Raw genomic sequence first — 6522 nt, forward strand, 5'->3', positions numbered from 1 at the left:
ATGTATTTCAGCTTTTAAGTTACTTGTTATTTAGCATGTAAATTTACAAGCTTATCTAGATTGAAGGCAGCAAATATCTTGCCAGCACTCATGCTATGTGTTTGAAGTATATTGCGTTAACATAATTGACCCTACGTTTGATTTTTATTTGTCAGTGCCTCAAGGGAAGCAAGGAGAAGGAGTGGATCCCCGCCCCTGCCCGTTTCGATCCGGATGAGCATCGTACCGGCGTGCGGTTGTGTATCACTACTGCGTGGTGCGCGTTAAAGACCCCAGGCTAGCGGTTGTATACGCGCTGGCTAAATTACTCTACAGCTGAGACAGCAGACGCCCACTGAGGCAAGCTAACTTCTGACTGTATAAACATACAATTTTTTTTTTTTGAGGAGTGGGATTTAGTAGAGAAGCTAGTGGGTTTTTCTATGGGTACGAAGCTGTCCGAACTAAGGTCAGAATGGAAGAAGTACCACCAAGTTCCGCCTGGTCCCAAACAGCCACAATAATGAACACGGAATTGAGAAGAATAGTAATACGAAGGACTTACTCAGGCAGCCACTCTTTGAGTTCGCAATGACATTTGATTATGATCACAAATATTCCTGCTTTGCTCAAAGTGGCCTAGTTTACACACCATATTGGTGATCTTTAGCGCAGCAGGAATATTTTTTATCAGAATTGAACGTCATTGTTAACTGAACAAATGTGGCTGTCTGTGTAAGTCTTTCGTGTTTTTATTCTTTTTACTTCTGTGTTCATTATTTCATTTTTTGTTTCTTATGTGTTCATTATTTCATTTTTATGAGGTTTTAGTTAAAGATATGATGCCCTCGTCATTTCCTAGTCCGGGAAACAGTGGTGACCTCGTCGTGTTCAAGGAGCAGTAATGACCTTTTCATCATGTATTGCTTCCGCGGCGAACAACGGTGTCTGTGTGCATGTGTGACGTGTTAATCACACGGGAAGATTTGGCGACCGAACGGAAAAACAAGGCCAGCGAGGAGCGACTGGAGGCTTTGAACGTCACACGGTGCAAGGAAGGACTTCAACGATGAGGCTAGCAAGCAAGCCCTTGTCAAAACTGCTGTGCTCGACCGGAGAGTTGAATCAGGACTGTGACTCTGTGAGTAGGAATCAACGACTTTGAAACTTTCGTATAGTTTACAGCTTAATTGTTGCCTCCGTTTGTTTTATTTTAATAGGTGTCTTTGTGCTATTACATTTTTAGTCCAGTTTAATGTTTGTCCGTGCTATTTTACAGTTTTGTTTCTTATCATTTTTTCTTGAATGGGGGAAGTACTTGTTTAGAGTTTTGGCGCTTTTATAAATAAAAATTTTTTTGCAAACCATATTCTCGGTCTGCTCCCTCGACAACCAATCCCGCCAAAGGGCTGTTTACTTTCCGACGTCGAATGATACGTTACAATGTTCCCGAGCTAGCGATCGCCTGCATTCTATATTTGTAGCATACATATTTGTCGGAATGACAGATTCCGAACCAGACCAATAAGGATTGGTCAGTGGCCTATTCTGTAGATATATCTACGTAAACACACGTTTGGCAGTGTGGGATAGCAGTAAAATGTATATTATGTGATCCCATGTCTGGACCTGGAAAGTATGGTATCTGCCCCATGGCAATAATTTTCATGTGATGCTAGAAGGAGCATCACATGAAAATTGCTTTATATGGGGTGGATACCCTATTTGCCAGGCCCAAAGACGGGATCATATAAAGCATTCCATATATAGCATATAAGGAATTGGGCAGATATGGGTATATAAGGAATTGGGCAGATATGGGTATATAAGGAATTGGGCAGATATGGCTTTATCAGTCCAGATATGGCGTGAGTATGCATATCTGGCCATATCTGCCCAATTCCTTATATATCCATATCTGTGTTTTTTAATATAAGTCCAGATATGACATTTCTGTAAGGGTAGCGCTCTCTGGGCGGCACCATTTTGTTCGACCGCAGCGCCCTCTCCACACATCCGGGAAGTTCAGCGGGTTCGGTGGGGTAAAACGAGAGAGAGGGCACGCGCCCGACTCCGCTAGCAGACGACAAACCGGGAGGTTGCCGTTCTCCATCTTTGGGCTGTATTGGCGGGCTCTACCGAACATCGAACTCTCGCTCGTGGCTGCCGTTGTGAAGTGGTTCGCGTTCTTAAAATAGTTATGGCTACTCCAAAATCAGCCTATAGCTCTCTGTTGTTTTATTTTGCTAAATGATCAACTAGGATATCTTTTTCCGTTACTTAAATAGCAGTTGAGTCAGCCGGCAGTACTACCCTCAACTACTGCGTGCATCGCGGCAGGAGAGCACGTTATATTTATTATTTCAGACTTCCACTCATGGTCGCTAAAGGCCTACACCAGTACGAACTTTGTATAGTAAAAGAGGTACAGCAACCGGATTTACTTTTCGCCAAAGAGACCGGCCAATCTGACACAGTTTTTCCTATTTATTTATTTTTTATTTGCACGCTGTAGTCTTTTTATCTAGCATAGTATTACACGACAACTGGCATACCAAAATCTGCGCATCTGCGCTTGAAAGTTCCAAAATGACGAGATTTTAAACAGAGTTCGCACGCCAGCCGGACGATAGTAACAGCCCACTCGGCGGAGCGGACGACATGCGGGGTGAGAGGGGGAGGGCATTTTTTTCTCGTTTACCCTCTCTATTATGACCCTAATGGAACGGTCTATAGCCCATTCACAACATATATGGGTAAAAATATATCCCCTGAAAATGATATATGGGCTCGTTTCGGTCATGCAAGCAAAATATTCGCCAAGACACAAGTTGTGTATCTATATTGCATGAGTCTCATGCTATTGATTAACTATTCTGAACATCCTTAAAGTGAAGTTATTCCAGATATTTGAACCAATTGATCAATTGCTCATTTTGAAGATTGAAAGAAATGAAATTTGGTCGTATGTTTCACGTGTGACAATATGACGAAGTGCATTAGATCGGAAAGCGAGTTAATCAAATAATGGATTATAGGTCGCAGCTTCTAGGCGCCCGTTTCCGAGTTAAGCGGCGTCGGCGTCGACATCGGTGTAACCGCCCCGCTAAATTTAGCGGGACATTGAATTGGTGCTTATGTCACGTGACGTCACTTTTAACACTAAATCTAGCAGTGAAACTAAGTTTTTCGTGTTTCCCCGCTAAATTTAGCGGGGAAACACGAACCGTTAGCTTACTGAAGATGCAAGACGCTACTTCGTCGTCGCGAATCCTTTTCCCTTCGAACGACTGCGAAGCCGTTGCGCCCGGGGTACCCTATGCAGCATCTTTCAAAAACCGTTCGCGCTGCATCGAAACATTTCGTTTGCGAGCGTCGGCCATTCATCGTGCGTTGAAAGCCGGAAGATGTGCTGCCCGGGGTGTCTTTTATGTGTAACTCTTTCGTAAAAAAATCTGAAATTTAAAAACGCGAACCTAACAATGTACACATAATTCTAAATTTATTGGTAAAAATTATACATTTATTTATTTATCTATTTATTTGTGGACATCATGCGCAAAAAATTGTCGCGCTTATTTTTTGTCGACATTAACGTTTCATCGACATTCGTCACGCGAATGTCGATAATTCTGCTTTCCCTGGGAACCAAGTTGAGCGAAATTAGGAGTGGCGAAAAGCGCAGCTCATGTAAAAATTAATAAACGTTGGTACATGCTCAATATCCAATTGGTATTTTCTTATATAGATGAGAAGTCACTTTTGGTAGATTTTTGTAGAAAATAACAATATAGAATATATATAAAGGTTGCCTTATTTGATTGTGACATATCTGGCCTTATATAGGAGGCAGATACACCCTTATTTGGCAGACCCTGATATGGATATATAGAAAATTGGGCATATCTGACCAGATATACCTTATATAAACTGATATGCTTTGTATGGGCCAGATATGACGAATTTTTTTTTATAAAACCATATTTGTTTTTATATAGAAGTCCAGATATGCCATTTTTGTAAGGGTATGCCCCTCCTCCTCCTCCTTTTTTGGAGTATTTAGATTTTGCGATATACCGTGCTAAACAACCTCAGAAAGATATATATTTTTATTGTGGTGTTCTCGCTCACCGCTTTTCCAGAGAAAGGAAATATAGTTCTCACACCCGGAAGCTTCACTCTGTCTAAGTTCTCCCGGTGCCAGAAAACAGGACAGCAGGAGCAAGACGGAAGAAGGAGACACCGTTAGGATAAACAATTTGAGCAAGCACGTGATAGTCTCGATGTCATCCTACTTGCTCTCGGCTCTGTCGAAGTCTGCTCGGCGTTTTGATTTCCTCGGCATTAGTCTTGAGCGTGCTCACCCGAGATGGCACTGCAGAACAGTGAGTGCAGGTCCCTCGGGCTAATGGGATGTTTTCCTGCATGACTGGTATGAAGCTCATCTTTGTCTGGATCGAAACATTTGGTGATTGCTGTTGGCGAGAGATGCAGAGCTACCACGAGCAAGCCGTTGTCGACCTTGACGACACACAATTTACCAACTTCGTCTGACGTGCCACAGAGATTGACAGGTACAGCATAAACCCTTACCCACATAGATGCCCACTTGGCTAACGAGTACGCCCAGTTTTCGTACATGCCTCCCTGTGATTAATGAAGGGTGATAGCACTTGCCTGCCAACGGGTAGCTGGCATCAGAGTTGCGGAGTTGCCACTCCGGAGTTGGAATGATTCCGGAATTATTCCGCATTTTCTCGACCCCGGAATGGAATGGGAATGGAATGGGCGGCAACGTTGAGGGAATGGAATGAGAGTGGAATTAGAGGCCTTTTGCTTGGAATGGAATGGAAATGGAATGGGCCAAGTTCCTTATATTTATTTATTTATTTACGTTCAGAAATACCGAGCTAGTCAGCGAGCCAGTTGCTCAGAAATAAAATGAGCGGGAAGCTGCGAACCCGCGTAAGGGACTCAAAAAACTTATAAGCAAAAAAATGCAATAAAAAACAAAACGTCAAAGCAAAGAACAAAGGGGGAGGGGGGAGGGCGGCAGTGGCGCATTTCACCAGTGAAGTTCAACACATATTCGAATGCGTCTGCGCCTGTAATATTGCACGGCTTAAGGGTACGTCATCGGTCGACGTGAACCTGACCCGCAGCTCTGGTGATCCGATACCCAGGAAGGAGGCCAGACGTGGCTTCGCTGTGCGGACCCAGACTTCGTACACCTGTGACTCTTCTCGAGCGCGCTGTTTCTCGAAGAGCTCGCACCTGTGCCGGCCATCTCAGGTCGCAATCCACGAGGTCTCTGTTTGAATGATGCTAGGCAAAACTTGAGGACTGCAATCCATGCGTTGGAGGCGGAGGGTCTTTAGGCAGGACCTTCACAACAGGGATGCCACCGTAGCGATGTTTCAACCGTAACAGAAGATAATACATGTGCTTCAGGGTGCTTTAGGTGGTCCACTTTTCTCGAAAGTTCCAGATGCAACTGCCTGCATGGTCTTCAAAGAGGTCACCTACAACGAAAGTACGCACTGTCCTTTCATAGAGCAGCGTGGGTAAAGTTTCATGTTCGAGGCAACACCTACAGATAGAAGAATACTAGCAATACTGTAGTTCATCCCACCGTGACGTCAAGTGATCAGTGCTGAGCTGACAGGGGCGCCCTTATTGGACAGCGAGGTGGTGATGTTTTGATGGAATTTATTTAGAGGTCGAAATCTTTTCGCATCACTGGTCAGAGAGACAGGATGCCAGGAAAGGGAGCGCGGTCAATCCTTGATGGAACGTTTTTTGAACCCACGGAAGACTTTTCGTCCGGAACCATTACCTTCAAGGCGATGTGCTAAGCCTGCGGGAAAGTAATTTCGGGACAACAAAAACCTTCCACTTCAAGCCTAAAGCCTCATCTCAGTTGGCGTATCAAAAAAAAATGAAAACTGTATTGCATTATCAGTATTTATATTTCTGCCCTCCCTAAAATGTATTCTTGTATTTGTATCTCCAAAGACTTTTTGCCTCTTTTTAAAATGTATTCCCGTCCGATACGTATCGCGATACATTTTTACAGATATATTTGAGACTTGAGTATCACTATTTTAGCAACTATTTTCATCTATCCCAGTATTTGTATTTCCAAATACATTTTTGAATATTTCTGCCAAACCCTGCAACGCAATGGAGCTGTCAACTGACACTATTAACGTTTAGGAATTAGAGGAATGGAATGGAACGATTCAGCCATTCCAGGAGTAGGAATGAACCCAGTGTCCCATTCCTAGGAGTTGAAAGGAATGGAATTATCGAAAACTCTAATTCCCCGGAATGAAATTGGAATGGAATGGGGGTGCCCATTCCGCAACACTGGCTGGCATCTCCCTCCTTCTCCTCTCTTCCTCCTTAACTCCTTCCTTCCTCCTCCCCTCTCCCTCCTCCTCCTCCCACATGAACTCACTCATGACCTTCGTGACGTCACACGTAACCCTTATAACGTCACGCGTAACCCTCATAACCCTTATGACGTCCCTCGTGACGTCA

The sequence above is a fragment of the Ixodes scapularis genome, unplaced genomic scaffold (assembly GCF_016920785.2).
Source record: "Ixodes scapularis isolate PalLabHiFi unplaced genomic scaffold, ASM1692078v2 ptg000120l_1___fragment_3__unscaffolded, whole genome shotgun sequence".
In the NCBI taxonomy this organism is placed as follows: Eukaryota; Metazoa; Arthropoda; class Arachnida; order Ixodida; family Ixodidae; genus Ixodes; species Ixodes scapularis.